At 36.7% G+C, this 16,543-nt stretch overlaps 1 protein-coding gene across 4 annotated transcripts in view; it reads left to right on the top strand.

Annotated features, from left to right (window-relative positions):
- STIM1 (stromal interaction molecule 1) overlaps positions 1-16,543 on the top strand; it is a 174,309-nt gene that overhangs the window by 114,948 nt on the left and 42,818 nt on the right. The gene's annotated exons all lie outside the window — the stretch shown is intronic.

The raw sequence follows: 16,543 nt of genomic DNA, 5'->3' as shown, positions 1-16,543 counted from the left end.
TCAGTAGTCACACTGCTCTGCTGACTCATGTTGAACTTATTAAATAAAAACATTAGATCTTTTTCATGTGTAAAATTGCTAAACCATGGTTACCATTTTTTCTGGAGCATTTGCTTCAGAGTTCTGAGTGAAAGAACATGTCTAGTTGTATGAGACTTGACAGGGAAAGGAAAAACAGGGCTTTTGCCTCCTCTCTCTTTATAACTAGAGCTTCCTTTGATACTAACAAGATTGGAAGCAATCTCTTCCCTACTCTTAGGGTAGGTCTTGATGCTAAGAAGGGTTAAACAAAAGTGATCAACAGAGTCCCAGATTTTGCAGATGAGGAACCTCAGGCCTAGATTTCTAAAGTTACTTTTCATTGTGGAGCCAGGACTTAGACTTGGGCCTTCTGCTGTCTAGGCCAGAGCCTTTCCATACCATCTTGATTTGAAAACTCTGGTCTGGTGGTAGAGACCAGTTTTGGTAGGGATGAGACAATTTCTATTTGTGTTTAAATTGTTACCTAAGATTATATAATTTAGATCTGGAAGGGATCATCTATAATGTAGATGGAAAGCATTAGATTTGAAGCAGAAAGACTTGGATTCTAATCCTGGTTCTAGGATGAGCAGGCTAATGGTTCTTGTTAACTCTGTGTTTTTATCAGTTTAGAAGAAGCATAATTAGCTATACAGAAAGCTTTAGAAGCCGAATTTCTTGTGGGGGCTTCTGTTTAATGGCGCTTGAGCAACTTGGGCTGTCTACTGATGAGAGATCTAGCAGTGAAATGATCTTTGGAATTACACCAGCACTGCTGGGAAAATTCTTCTATTAGTACCATTTAATTTTAGTTTACTCTTTTTTATGTAATAACACGAAGACATGGCGCCCGGATTTTAAGAGTGGGTTTCATAAGTAGGGACTTAGAATGAAAGATGGCAGGGAGAGCATTCCTAGCCTTCTCTGAAAGTTCACACAGAAATAGCTGGGGAGAGAAAGTGATCAAGAAAGGGCAGAAACAGAGAATGAAACTATGGCATAATACTAGAAAACATTCCTAGCCTTCTCTGAAAGTTCACACAGAAATAGCTGGGGAGAGAAAGTGATCAAGAAAGGGCAGAAACAGAGGGACTAAATCATAATACTAGAAAACAACCTAAGACAATTTTCTGGTAAGAACTTTATTTATGGCTGGCCTTAGCAACTATTTGGAACACTTCTAAGTGTATTCTAAATGACAGGAAGATGGAAGACAATGGAATGTGTTTTCAGGAGTTGATTTCCATTACTGATGAGAAAAAAAAAAATCTCAATTGTAAACCAGAATTAATTTTAGACTGTAATTAAGAATTAAAAGCATTTATTTCAGCAAAGGAACTACATCCCAAAGACTCAGGTAGCAACCTAGATTGTGTTCTCCTGAGACAAAGGGGAGGCCACCTTTTATAGTGAAAATTCCCCACCCAGGTTCCCAATTAAGTCCTTTTACGTAAATAGGTACCCAAATTGTGCAGTTCTGATTGGATGGGGGCAGATCTCAGTCTGTTGGTAGAAAGACAAACCAGGACTTCCCTGCAGTGGCTGATTCAGACCACGTAAACAAGCAAGGCAAAGTATGGGAACCCAAGAGATCCGTCTGAGATTCTTCCCAGCTTACAGAGTACCCGAGAAGCCCCTGTCAGCAAGTAGCTGCTAGGCTCTTATTATTAATAAAATACGGGCCCTCATTTGACTATGGGGAGTCCATGTCAGCAGATAAACTCCTCAGGGTTCACATCAAATAAATCGTTTTTCTTGGGGTCCACACAATGCACAGTGATCTAGCTCACAGCTAGGCCGAGAAGTGATATCTATGTACAATTTTAGGATTTGCTACCCATGTGTCATGCCTGGTGGTTTGACATACTAAAAGAGAGAATCTTCTTGTATACTAGTCCTTCCAACAATTTGCTTCATTTTTCAGAGCAAGTCTCCTAATCTCTCTGGAGTGATGATTTCCAGAGCTATGAAAAGCATGTAATATTCTGGCGCTGGCTCATACTGGCTGGTCTGAGTTTCACTAGATAATGTAGATATCAGCAGTGTTGATTTGTGTTCAGAACATTAGCTGGCTAACGTCAGTACCATCTATGTGATTAGTGTTGTTAAGGTTTCTGACTAATGTTGGGAGTCAGTCTTTCTCTGTGTAATTTAGATTTTAGCAGAAAAGCCTGATGATCTCTACATTAGCCAGCTCTGGACTTTAACAATAAAAACAACAACTCAGAAACTGCCGTAATATTTATGTAGTGTTTGGTATGTGCTAGGCACTGTTCTGAGTGCTTTACGTATAATAATTCATGTATTTCTCACAAAAACCTTATGAAGTATAAATACTATGATTTAATATTTAGTATGTTTTCTTATCTCCATTTACTAGCAGATGAGGAAAATGAGTCAGAGGAGTGATTAAGTGAAATAATGTAATACGATTATGTCACTAACCACCCAGAATTGGTGTTTACTTCACAAGTTAAGGGCACAGTCCTCCAAAAGACTGCACTTACTTCAGACACCAAACTAGCCACAAGCTGTGGGTGTTTCCAGGCCAACTGTACTCCTACCAATTGGCTACAGGATCATGAGTTTTTCATTTCCCCTCATGTTTGATAATTTGCTAAATGATTCACATCATTTAGCAAAGTGCTATACTTATGATTATAGTGCTATACTTATGATTATAGTTTTGTTATAAAGGCTAACAATTAGGAGCAGCCAAAAGACGAGACTGATAAGGTGAGGTTCTGGGATGGTCTTGAATGTGGAGCTTCTGTTTCCTCTCCCTATGGAATTAGAACATATCATCCTACTGGCCCATCTATCATTAATATGTTTGCTAACCAGGAAGCTCAACTGAGCTTCAGTGTGCAGAGTTTTTATTGGGGTCCTATTATGTAAGCATGATTGACTGAATCATTGGCTATTTCCTATTCCTCCCTGAAGATTAGGCTGATATCACCTGGCTCAAAGCCCTAATCCTCTAGTCACTGATTGGTCTTTGTGGTGACTAGCACCCATCCAGACTCATCTCAGTAGCATGAACTCAAATGTGATCCTGTGAGCCCACCCTGAATAACAAAGATATTCCTGTCATCAGGGAAATTGACTTGAAGATAAAGACCAGCCAAATTATTATACAAAATAAAAGCATTAAGTAAGGAAGAGCTAAACAAGCGTCACTGAGGAAGGATCAAGAACAAGGGCAGCTCCAGGGATCCTAGCAACAGGGACTAGGGCATTGGCCTTTTCTACTCTTAGATGTCTCAGCTTCATTAATTTCTCATCTTTAAGTGTCTTTGCTCAAACATCAGATATGCGGAGGGAGAATCAGATGGCATAGTTTGGATCACACACTTATGTAGGGGAGTGATAATGAGAGAGTATATTTGGGAATTGGGGAGGTGCTGCAAATTCTAATCCCTCTTAAGACCTGTGAGGTAAGGGGAATGGCAGTTCTTTAAAGGAAGGGATGCCAGGTAGATTTTGTAGAATCTTTGGGATTAGAACTGTTGTTTACATATTTGAGTCAGTGGAAACAGTAACAGTAACATACTGTGAGTGGTGGTGGGAGGCGCTGACCTAAGAGGATTCTCTTATAAAGCATGGCTTCCCTTCTTCTAAGCAAAATGTTTCATTTCTGATTCTTCTCCCCTTTCCTGGACACTAGATTTTAAAGGATGCTATATGCCAAACAAAGCATATTTCTTAAGTAATAATTTCTTTCCTTATTTTTATGGATCAAAAATCTTAACCATCAATTATGATTCCAACTAAATAATATGATTCCAGCTAAGAGCAAAAGAACCTGGTATTCTAGTGTGACTCTGAACTTTGCCCTGAGAAAATGTTTATTTTCTAGTAGGCTTTTGGAAATAATGAAATAAGCTCGCAGATTTCCAATTCTATTTGTGCTATTCTTTGTAGGACAGGAGTTTTCACAGGAAGCAGTGGAACAGTACTGTAGAACTAGAATGCTTTTACAGAGGCAACCCAGTAGATCTACTCTCTCTCTGTTGACATAACACAACGGGACCAGGTGGCATTGGACTTCTGTCTAAACCATTTCAAAAGTCAGATCAATATTAAAGAGTTGGCACCCCTTTTTTACCTCTGCATAAAGCCAATGAGAATATGTTTATTCTGTTCTTTAGCTTTCTAAAGATTACTTTGCCAAGTTAATCTTCAGGTTAAATATTTAATATTTAACCAAATATTTAACTTTGGTTAAATACGTCAGCCATTAGTTTGTTGGTGTATGTGAGGTAGGACAGAAAGATACCATTGCCTTTTTGCTCTTACATTATTTTCAGATAAAAAACAACTACCATCAATGCAGTGATTTAACACTTATCACAGTTATTTTCTATTTATATTAAATAGCTACTTGAGGATAAAAGGTCTTAATTGTATTCTCATTTAATAAAGGAAACTGAGCATCTTTCACCTATTTCTGTGATTAAGTCCTGAGTATTCTACCTCTTTAATATAGTTTTTGTGCATCTCTATGATACTGCCTTAGCTCAATTTCATCTTTTTGAAAGATTCATTGTATTGTAATTGACAATACACTAAGGTGTAAATATTTAAAGTGTACAATTTAAAAAGTTTTAACACATGTATACAACTGTGAAACCATCACCACAATCAAGATAGTGAATATATTCATCACCCCTTAAAGGTTTCTCACAGATCTTTGTGATTTCTCCTCTACACCTCCCCAAACTGATTTCAGCCACTATGTTAGTTTCCATTTTATAGAGTTTTATATAAATGAAATCATGTAATATGTACTTTAAAAGAATTCTTGCTTTTTTCTCTCAACATAATTATTTTGAGATTCATTCATATGGCATATATATAGAGGGTTCATCTATTTTTATTGCAAAGTAGTATTACACTGAATAGATATACCAAGATTTATTTTTATTCATTTACTCATTGATAGACATTTGAGTTGTTTCCAGTTTGGGGCTATTACAAATAAAGCTGCTGTGAACATTCATGTACAAGTCTTTGTATGGATATGTATTTTCTTTTCTCTTAGGTAAATACCTAGGAATGGAGTGCTTAGATTATATGGTAGGTTTATATTTTTAAGAAACCGTCAGACTTTTTCCGAAGTAGTTGTATCATTTTACATTCCCACTAGCAGTATATGATACTTTCAGTTTTTTCATATCCTTGTTAACACTCGTTATGGTCATTCTTCTTAATTTTAGCCGTTCTAATAGTGTAGTGGTATCTCATAGTGGTTTTATTTTACATTTATCTGATGACTAAGGATGTTGGGCATCTTTTCGTGTAATTAGATTGCCATTCATTTATCTTCTTTGGTGGATTATCTGTTCAAATCTTTTGCCTATTTTTTTAAATTGCGTTGTTTTCTCATTGTTGAGTTTTGAGAGTTTTAAAAAATATATTCTAGATATAAATCCTTTATGGTATATATGCTATGCAAAGACTTTTCTCTCAGTCTACGGCTTATCATTCTCTTAACTGTGTCTTTTGCAGAACAGAAAGTTTTAATTTCTCTGAAGTCCAATCCATCAATTTGTTCTCCTATGGATCATATTTTTGCTGTCATATATAGGGAATTCTTATCTAACCCAATGTCACAAAAACATTTTCTCCTATATTTTCTTCTATAAGTTTTACAGTTTTAGGTCTTACATTTAGGCCTATGATCTGTTTTGTATTAATTTTTGTATATGGTGTTAAGTGTGGATTCTAGTGTTTTTTGTGTGTGTGTGTGCTTATGGATGTCCCAACCATTTGTTGAAAATTCTGTCCTTTCTCCACTGCATTGCCTTGAATCTTTTGTCAAAAATCAGTGTCTATAATTGTGGGTTTTTTTTCTGGACTCTCTATTCAGATCTACTATTCTATTTGTCTGTCTTTATGTAAATATCAACAACATATTGATTACAATAGTCTTATAATAATTCTTTCAGTCAGGTAATAATGTTAGCCCTCCAACTTTGTTTTTCTTTTCAAAGTTGTTTTGGCTATTTGTCTTTGAGTCAGCTTGTCCGTTTCTATAAAACAGCCTCCAGCGATTTTGACTGGATTTGCATTGACTCTATAGATCAGTTTGAGAGAACTGACATCTTAACAATATGGAGTTTCTGACTCATGAACAATGTATATTTCTCCATTTATTTAGGAGATAAGCTATTAGTAATATTTTGTAGATTTTAATATATAGGTCTTCCATATCTTTTGTCAGATTTATCTCTAAGTATTTTATAGGTTTCGATGCTGTTGTAAATAGTATTTTTCAAAATTGTGGTAAAATATGCATAACATAAAATTTACCATGTAAATGATATTGTAAAAAAATCCTGATTGTTGTTTATATATAGAAATATAATTAATTTTTTATATTGGTCTTATATTCTACAACTTTGCTAAACTCACTTATTTTCAACAGATTTTCAACTTAGACAATCATGTCTTCTAGTAAAGAAAGTTTTTTTCCCCCAATCTAGAGGCCTTTTTTTAAAAAAGTCTTTTTCTTGCCTCATTTCCCTGGTTAGTATATTTAGTACAGTGTTAAAGAGAAGTGATAAGAGCGGACCTTTTGTTTCTAATCTTAGAGGGAAAGTGTTTTTCCTCTTTCACAGTAAATACAAAATTTAGAGAAAATACCATTTATTCTGAATTATATAAAAGCGGAACTCTAAACAAGTACTGCTTTTAAGACCCACTCACATTATATTTTAACATAACTTATAGTAGTTTTCTTTAAATCTGAGTTAGCTCAAATTTGTCAGTATAATTTTTCTTTACTAAGACCAAACAATCACAACCACTTTAGTACTTGATAGAATTTTGATGTTTGATAATTGCTGCATATTTAATTGACAGCATTCAATTAAAATATCAGTATAGCTTTCATTCATCAAAGAAAATACTTTATTCAAGTTCTCAAAATAAATTTGAAGAGTTATGTTAGGTTTGAAATGAATGAAGAAAAAGGCCAAGTTGAAATATAGAAACAAAGTTTTCATTTGGTAGAAGCTGAAATCAGTGTATACATTCTAATCAAAGATCTGTCACATGTGGCATTTTTCAAGCTTTTAAGAGTCTACTAGGCCAAAGCCTTTGCTGCCTTTACTGCTTTTGCTTTGCTTTCCCCCTTTCCTTTCTTTCTCTTTGCCTTCAGCGTTTTTCTTTGCCTCTGATTCATCCATATGGGATACTGTCCATGATGTTCCAGAAGACTTTTTGTTTCTCTTAATAAGTTTTTATTTTCATGTTATCGTTTTCATTTTTCGCCACACATTGGGTTTTCTCTCCACAATGTTCGGGGACCACGACAGTTGATCTCTCTTGAACATCTTTCATTAAAACATCACGATCTACTTTAAAAATACTTTTAAGTTTGCTAAGCTCCTTTAGGGCATTCTTTTTTCTCTTTTCAGAACACACGTTCCTTTTTCCATTTACTTTGTAAGCTTTTAGCCATATTTTATCTGAAAAACCTCACCAACTCACAGTTTGCACGCTCACGATGACTAGCACTTGTGGGTTTTTAAAAAACCTTTTATCAGATTGAAGAAGCTACTTTCTTTTCCTAGTTTGCTGAGAGCTTATTTCAGAATGGATACTGGATCTTATCAAGTGAGTTTTCTGTGTCCATTGCCTGGTTTTTCTATTTTCACTTATAAATGTGGTGAATTATATTGATTAATTTTTGAATATTAAGCCAACCCTGTATTCTTGGGATAAACCTCACTTGGTCGTTGATGCATTGTCCTTTTATTTACTAAAAATTTGTTTCAAATTTTTGTTTCTTTACTAATAAGGGATATTAGTTTGTAGTTTTACTTGTAAAAGTTTGTTTTTGGTTTCAAGATAATGAAGACCTCATAGAATGAGTTGGGAAATATTCTTCAGTTTTCAGAAGAGTTCATGTAGAATTGGTATTATTTTTCCTTAAATATTTGGTAGAATTCACCAATAAAGCCACATGAGCCTGCAGTTTTCTTTGTGGGAAAATTTTTAATGATAGTGTCAGTTCTTTTAATAGGTATATGACTGTTCAGGGTATTTACTTCTTCAAAAAGCTTCGTAGTTTGTGTCTTCAAGGAATTTGTCCATTTCATCAAATTGTCAGATTTACTGGTATACATAACATTTCATTATTATTATTTTAATATATCTAAAATCTATAATGCCTCATTCCTGATATTCTTTTTTTTTTTTTAACTGATCAGTCTTGTTAGATGTTTATTAATTTTGTTGATTTACCAGAGAACCAGTATTTGGTTTCAAGAATTTTTCTCTGTTGCTGTCTATTTCATTGATTTTTACTTTGATCTTTATTATTTTCTTTCTTCTGCTTACTTTATTATTTTCTTCTGCTTACTTTGCTCTTCTTTTCTAGTTTATTAAGGTAGAGGCTAAGGTCACTGATTTGAGACCTTTCTTTTTTTCAAATATAGACATTTAGTGCTATAAATTTTCCCTAGTACTGTTTTAGCAGCATTTCACAAATTCTGGTATATCGTGGGTTTTTTTTTTTTTTACCAATTTATTTTAGAGTAAAAATACCTAAAATGAAAATGCAACTGGTGGTAAATGCTTATTTTCACTGTCTGATATAGTCTTTAATAACTTAGTGTCTCTTAATGATGTGTTCCAATTTGAGGGATTATTTTTGCTCTGGAAATGCATACCACCAAAATCAGTCTTACATCTTAAATCCAGCTACTATTGGTTCTTCACTATGTTAGATGATATATTTTGTTTTTATTTTTATTCAGCTCATTGTTTAGGTTTGAGTCCATTATCTTGCTTTGTTTTTTGTTTTTCCCCTTTCCTCTTTTCTTAGCCTTCTTTTAGATTAAAGAGTATTTTTTTTATGATTCTATTTATCTTCTTTGTTGGCTTAACTCTTTGTTTTGTTATTTTAGTGGTTGCTTTAGGAGATAAAATATACATCTTTAACTTATTACAATCTACTCTTAAGAGATATTATTATACCTTGTCTCATATATAAGAACCTTACAAAAGTGTATTTCCATTCCTTCCCTCTCAACTTTAGTTCCACTCTGCACTATAGCCTGGAAATTCTCTCAAAGTCATAAGCTGGGTCAATTAATTGTATGACTTGCCTCATTTGTTTACCATTGCTCAAAGATCACTGCCCTTCACAGGCTGATCCAGTGTCTTGAAGACCATTGTTTCAAATATATATGTATAAATATATATATTTAGTTGTTTAAGAAGAGATGGTAAATTTCATCCTTGTTACTTCCTCTTGGTCTGCAGTAGAAATCTCAGCTTAATCATCTTCCTGTCCCAGTCTAGCTCTATTGCAGTCTGTCCTATAATTGGTTCCAGAGAGATCTTTCTAAAATAAATATTTGACTGGGTCTCTGCTTACATTTTTCAGTGGCTCCCCATTTTTTATTCTTTTTTAATAACGAAACCAACATGCTAGGACACCACATTTCTAGGTGGGAGAAATATTCTTAAATAGGACCTGGATAAATAAAGATATTGCTAGAGATGCTATATAAATTTCAGTGTAATTAGTAGTAATATATTGTTTTGAGACGATAAATATTGGCTTTCCTTTTGGTCATGTAACACTTGAGTTTGTATAGAACTTGCCGAAAACTTAGGTCACAACATACTGTCTCATTTGGGACTCAACAAAATAAGGTACTGAAAACTCAGTGGTGTTTATGAAATAAATTATTATAGGAAGTGCCATTGATTTTTTCATGTTTTTCTATGAGATGTTAGTCAGATACATTGAAATTAAATGTCCATTTGTAATCTCAAAATGAATTACCTTAGTTGGGAAAAAAAGATCAATATTTTCATATAAATAAAAATCTGGTGATCTTTTATATTTTGAGTTTCTTTATATTTTAATGCTGCAATTCTTCATCATTCCTTATTTAACTTTGTAGTGTCAGACCCCAAAGTTACTGTTTCTCTCCTATAATTCCTGCAAACATGCCTGCATGAAAAAAGAAAATTAATGAGTACTTTCTATATACCAGACATTGTGCTCAATTAGTTTAGAATGCTAGGCCCATGCTTATTTTTGTGATTCACTTGATTTTTTATTTTCAACTACTCTTCATCATGTCTCTTTCTTTGTAACTGCCACTGATTTATCTACAGTTACTAGAATATGTCATTCTCTATTTTTATACTGTAGAGAAGGGGGAAAATTCCCTTTCCCTCCTCTGGTTCTTTTTGGCTGGCCAAAGAATCAAATCAACAGGAGGCATATTGACAAGAGAATATCAAATTTAATATCATGTGCACGGGAACTTGGCATACATAAGAGAGTCAGAGATAGAAAAGGAATTTGAGGTATATAAGGCATCCTGAGCCAGGGATGAAGTAAGGTGACTTGGGGGCTTCAAAAAATCCTTGCAGGATGAGGAACAGCGCTTTAGTAAGTAGAAGTTTGCCCTGTTCTATATATAGGTCAAAAGAAGTTATCTCTGATAATCTCCTATGGACAGGCCTGTAATTCAGATTCTTCTAGGTAGTTAAGAGCAGAAGTTTCTCTTGAGCCCGAAGCTAAAATTGCCTTTAGCTCAATGTAATCTGCATACCACCAAGGCGCATCTTTGGGTGGCTTGTTCTGGACCCACACAGTTCCTTGAGCTTCTTTAGAGTTTTTCTGGGGCCCAACTGACTCATCAGAAGAAGAGGCGAAGTGATGTCTTTCTTGCTGTGGATGCCATGCCCTGTTGCTCATCCATCTTCTGTACTCAGTCCACCAACTGTTTACATCCACAGGGATGAAGACTATTTCAGGCTCTTTTGCACTGTCTAGATGTTGCACTGTCTAGACGTGGCCAGGGTTTCGTATGCTGGAATAAGGGGGTGTTTGGTCTGCACCTGACCTGTTGAAAAAGAGGTTAGTAAGAGCAAGATGCAGATTGAAAGGGAGACCATAGTGGAAGCTTTAGAGAGTAAGAAAGTGGAATAGATAGACAGGTACCCTCTAGTCAGCTTTCTGATTAATAAATAGAGAAAATTATTATTAAAAATGGGTTTTTTAAAGTGCATATACATAAGGAGGATGTCAGTAGGGAGTGAGGATAAATGGAAGCCATTTTTTTGATCCATGATCTTGGGAAAAGCTGTCTACTTCGTGGTACCATCTGCTTCTGGGGCCTGTGAATTTGCCCTGGAAGTCCTTAGTTTAATAAAGTCACCTGTTGGGACTGCCTCCCAGTTCTCTTGGGAGCAATGATGATGTGGGTCTATTTTGGCGTGGCTTGCATGGGATCCAGGAGGACTTTTATTTTGATGGCAGTGTAGGTGGTCACCAGTGCTTCATAAGGTCCTTCGCATTGAGATGGCAGTGCGTGTTTTCTTCTAAAGACCTCAGTGTACACTCAGTCTCGTGATAGAAAGGGATGGCAAGGCTTGTCAGTCGACATGGGACACACCTCTTTTACCTGTTGATGATATGCTTCAAGTATACTAGTTAGTTCATATATATAGCTAGCTAGTCACAGTATCAAATTGTTCACTTAAGTTTCTGTAATGTTCACTTAATCCATGAGTAGAAGGTTTGAAGATGCTAGTAGGCATTGCGTGTCCAAAAATTGTTTCACGAAGGGTTAATCTGTGTCTCCTATTGAGAATATTCTAGACTTTTATGAGGACCAAGAGCAATACTTCTGGCCATTTAAGTCCAGTTTCTTAACAGATTTTTTTCCTAGAGTCCTTTTAATGTGTGGACTTTTGCATTCCACTTGCCCCAGTGATTGAGAATGATGTGAAATTTGAGAATGACGTAATGAATACCCCAGAGTTTTTGCAAGCAGGTTGTTTATCTCTGCTGTAAAATGAGTTCCTTGGTCTGATTTAACCCATAAAAGAATACCAAACTGAGGAATAATCTCAGGTATTAACTTCTTTGCCACTGTAGTAGCATCAGCATGTTTAGTTGGATAGCATTTGGTCCACCCACTAAACATGTAGACAATCCTCAAACAGTGAGAATAGCTTAAAACTGGGAACAAGTCTATAAAATCCATTTGGAGTGGCACAGAGGGCAGTATTGGTCCAGCAGGACTTCCTGAGGTACAGTATTTCTTAGAGGAATTTGTTGGGATTTACAAGTAGTACACTGGGAAATAATTTGGCCAGAAATTTTGTGGATGCCAGGCAAAACCAACTGTCGTTTAGTTCCATAATTATCCCTCATCTGCTCGTACATCCCATTTGGTAGGATATAAGTGCAAGCCAAAAAGCTAAAAGAAAAGGAGCTATAGGAAGTCCGTTTGGCCCAGTGTATAATCCATCAGATAATTATTTGGCACTCTTTTGTACTCATTTGTCTTTTTCGGATTGTGGGGTGTTTGCTTGGTAGTTAATAACATTGGCAAGGGATAAAGGCTGGTTTAAAAATTGGGTGGAGAAAAGATAAGGGGATCCATTTTGAACTACATATTTAGCAGCTCTGTCAGCCGATTGTTATCTAAAGGTACAGTATCTGTCTCCTTAATAAGGGCCGAACAGTGGACAGTAGCAATTTTACGAGGTAGATGAATGGCTTGTAATAAGGCAGCAGTTATATACCCATTAGCAATAGGGGTACCTGCAGAAGTTAAGAATAAGAATCCATGGGGTTTCCAAGTTACGCTAACAACGTGACAGACTCCTAAGGCATATCTTGAATCTGTGTGAATAGTGGCAGTTTTTCCTTCAGCCTGTGTACAAGCTCTAGTAAGAGCTACGAGTTTGGCAATGTGGACTGACTTGATCATGGGCAAAGAATATGCCTCAAGTGCTTCGTGTGGGGAAACAATGGCAAAGCCAGTTATTGTGTTTCCCCAGAAATTTCATTTATAAGAGCCATCACAAAATAAAAGTAGTCTGGTTTGTCTAAAGGGATGTCTGAGAGATTCTCTCATGACTTTGAGACTACTCTATAGCTGTCAGGCAATCCTGTGGGCTATTGTGGGGCTCTCCAGCATCAGGAAGGGATAGTATAGTAGCTGGATTCACTGTTACAGTGATATAAGATGATAGAAGGATTAGTTCAAAGTGCCTGTTCATAGATGGTCTGTGGTTGTGTGGAGAGGTGCTATGTCCTATAACCTTGTAAAATATCAGACGCAGCATGGGGAACAAAATGGTAAAGGGGGAGCCTAATGTTTGAGTACTGGCTTTGTCAGTCATGGTGGCAGCTGCAGCCCCCTAGATAGGCTTGGGGGCATGCCTAATGCAACAGGGACTAACTGGCATGAGAAATATGCTGTAGGACACATCTGAGACACAACTGAGAGGCAATAGATTGTTCTAGAATGCCTGCAGCAATTCCATTATTTCTATGGCAGTATAAATGAAAAGGTTTGTCAGAATTAGGTAAATCAAGAGCTAGGGGTGTGGACAAAGCTAATTTTAGGGATTCAAAGGAGGTTAATGCCTTTGCCGGCCCGGAAATAGGCTCTGAGGTATTATATGGGAGAAGAGCATACTAAAGTTTAGCAAGGGCTGCAAAATTAGGAATCCACTGGAAGCCATAGCCAGCTGCCCCTAGAAATTTACAAATTTACATAGCTGTTTTTTTTGTTTGTTTTTTGTTTTTTGTTTTTTGTTTTGTCCTGAAGAGAGGGATAGACAAAACTAACTCAAAGCAGTTTGGGATTAGCTTGTGAATGTCCTGAGCTTTCTCATGTCCTAAGTAGGTAACAGTAGTTTTTCCCCACTGAGGGTTAGATCTGGAAGCCTCATGGCCTTGTTCAGCTAGTACCTTTAGGAGAATGAGGGAGTCTATAAGAGCTCTTTGCTTAGTTTTATTACAGAGTAAGAGGTCATCTACATACTGAACAAGTGTGGAGCCTTGGGTAAAGACTATAGAGTCTGAGTCTATTTAAAGGGTTTGGGAAAATATTGAGGGGGACTCATGTTAATTGTCTCCCTTTAAATGTAAATGCAAAAAAGAAACGGGGAGTCAGAATGAACAGGGTTTGAAAGAATGCTGAGCAGAGGTCAACTGTTGTAAACCAGGCTGCATCAGCAGGAATTGAGGTAAGAATAATAGCTGGATTAGGGACCACTGGGTGGTGAGGAACTACTAAAGAGTTTATCGCTCTTAAGTCCTGTACAAATTGATAAATTTGATTCCTATCTGAGTCAGATTTACCTTTTTTACTGGCAAGATTGGAGTGTTATAAGACGGAGAAGTAAAAACCAGAACACTGTTGCAAGAAGGAGTCTTTTATAGATGCAGTTCCTCACTCTGCATCCCTAGAGATTGGGTATTGGGCTACTGATGGAAATGGGATAGCTCTTAAAGACTCATCTTCACAGAAATTTAAATCAGGATGAGTGTCTAATAAAGAAAATAAGCAATTTGGGGCTTGGTCTGAGAGCAAGGAAATAAAAATGCCCTTTTCGTTATATTTTATAGTGGCATTAAATTTACATAACAAATCTCTGCCAAGGAGATTTGCTGGTGAGCTGTTTGAAACTAGAAAGTATGCATGTTAAGAAGGCCTAATGATATTGAGGTGAGCTGAGATATGGGCAATGAAATAGGTTGCCCAGATTCCAACAGCTTGAATAGAATCAGAGGTGACAGACCCTCTGAACGGATAGTAGAGAAAGTTGCACTAGTGTCAATTAAGAAATCCAGTTCCTGATCCTCTACTTTAAGTTTAATGGTAGACTCTGAGATGTAAGTGAGGATCAGCTGAACCCATGATCTGAGGGAAAATTGTCTCTCAAAAGGAGAAAAATGGACTTTCTGAAAGTGCTGGAACCTAGGGGAGTTGTTTTTCAAACTTTCCTGTCTTAAGTGCAGGACAATTTATCTTCCAGTGTCCTAGTTTCTTGCAATATCTGCAACTGTCTGGAGACAAATAGGAAGAGCTCTGAGTGGGCTTTGATTTATTCTCAGTTATATTTTTGCTTCTCTAAAGATTCAAGGCGAAGAGCAAGAATTGTTGCCTTTAATTCTACCCCCACCCTTTCCTGTAAATTATTCTCAAAGAATTATATGGCAGCCTCCATTATCACAGTTATTGGTTACCCTGACCAGCCAACCATGCTCTTTTGAATTTGTTATAGCAGAGAGAAAGTTTCCCACAAGAGCAGATATTAAGAGGTTTCTGAGCTCTGGGGCTTCTGGATTTAATGCTGTGTGTCTTTGGAAAGTTTGTATAAAACATTCAGCGTAGGTGAACCTGGGAGAAGGTCTGGCCATTTATTTCCCCTATGAGGAGAATTTCCTCCAGGAGGCCTTCTGGTCTGTCTAATAGCTACAGTGTAATCATGGGCTGGAAGAATGTCCCTTAGTAGCCAGTCAAGGTCTATGTGAGTAGGATTAGGAATAGTCACCAGAGCTGGGTTTTGAGATGGGGGGTTTTATACCAGACACCCAGAGATCCAAAAGATCTCCTGTAGGGTAAGGGACAAGAAGTTGGGGATAATTGAGATTATAAGAGGGAGGAGTAGGGGGATTTGCATTAGATTTGGTTTTTAATTTTTGTTCTAAGTCTGCCTTTTGTTCTTTCATTTTATCAAGGCATCCATTAAACCTAACCATTATACTTTTACATGTTTTCCATTCAATTCGATCCTCCCATAAATAACAATAAGGCAGTTGCTTGGAAGGAGAATTCTCTAAAAATTTTTTGAAATAAAGAAGTTTTTCTAATTCAAAAGATCCATTGACAAGTAGGATCTTTCTTAGTATAGTTATTCCAATAGCAACTCAACCCAATAAGCCTTTTCATGGAAAGACCTGGGGGTAACTTTCCAGGCTTAGAATAAATTTTTACTATGGATGCAAGAAATGTCCTTGGTGAGGGCACAGATGGTGAAGCCCCCATGATCCAAAGGAGTTTCACTCCTCAGACAGAGTAGACAATTAAGAAACAAAAGTCTCTTGAGAGCTTGGCATGGCCGGACACAGAGAGCTCAGAGCCCTATTCTAACTGACTGGCCACCAAAGTGTCACTGCTAAGTGCACCCTCTAGGTGATGGGGGCAGGGAGAAAAGATTCTCATTGGTCAAAAAAAGAAAACTGAAGCTCTCAAGACCTAGAACAGGACAAAAGGGAAACCCTCATTCAGTAGGTTTGACTTGGCCTTCCCTATGGATTTTCTTTCTTATGCACAACAGGCAGAGAGACACAAAGAACAGAGACTGTCTTTAGGAGGAAATGGATCAATAAAACCAAGAGTGCTCTACCAAATTTACGAATCACTAAAATCCAAGGAACTAGTTCCACAAATATTTTCTCCTGCCAATGTAAATTTAGAAAGAGAAAAAAAATTTCTCAGCACTCTCATTTTATTGGACACCCCCCTTGCCTCGCTGCCACAGACAGAGATTTTGAGGATGCTGACAATGGTAAGAAGTCTTACCTTTTTTTGTGCCAGCTTAGTCAGCTGTCCCAGGATCCCTTCGTCTGCAGTGGTCCTCAGGAGGAAGCAGTTTTTCCAGCCAAAGGGAGCAGTTTCTCAGCTAGTAAAGAATTTTACCAGCCAATGATGATCCTGCTCACAGTTCCAAGACTGTA

Source organism: Pteropus medius, unplaced genomic scaffold, assembly GCF_902729225.1.
Source record: "Pteropus medius unplaced genomic scaffold, Ma_sr-lr_union100, whole genome shotgun sequence".
NCBI lineage: Eukaryota > Metazoa > Chordata > Mammalia > Chiroptera > Pteropodidae > Pteropus > Pteropus medius.
The sequence above is the reverse complement of the archived record's forward strand: the minus strand, read 5'-3'. Positions and strand labels throughout refer to the sequence as shown.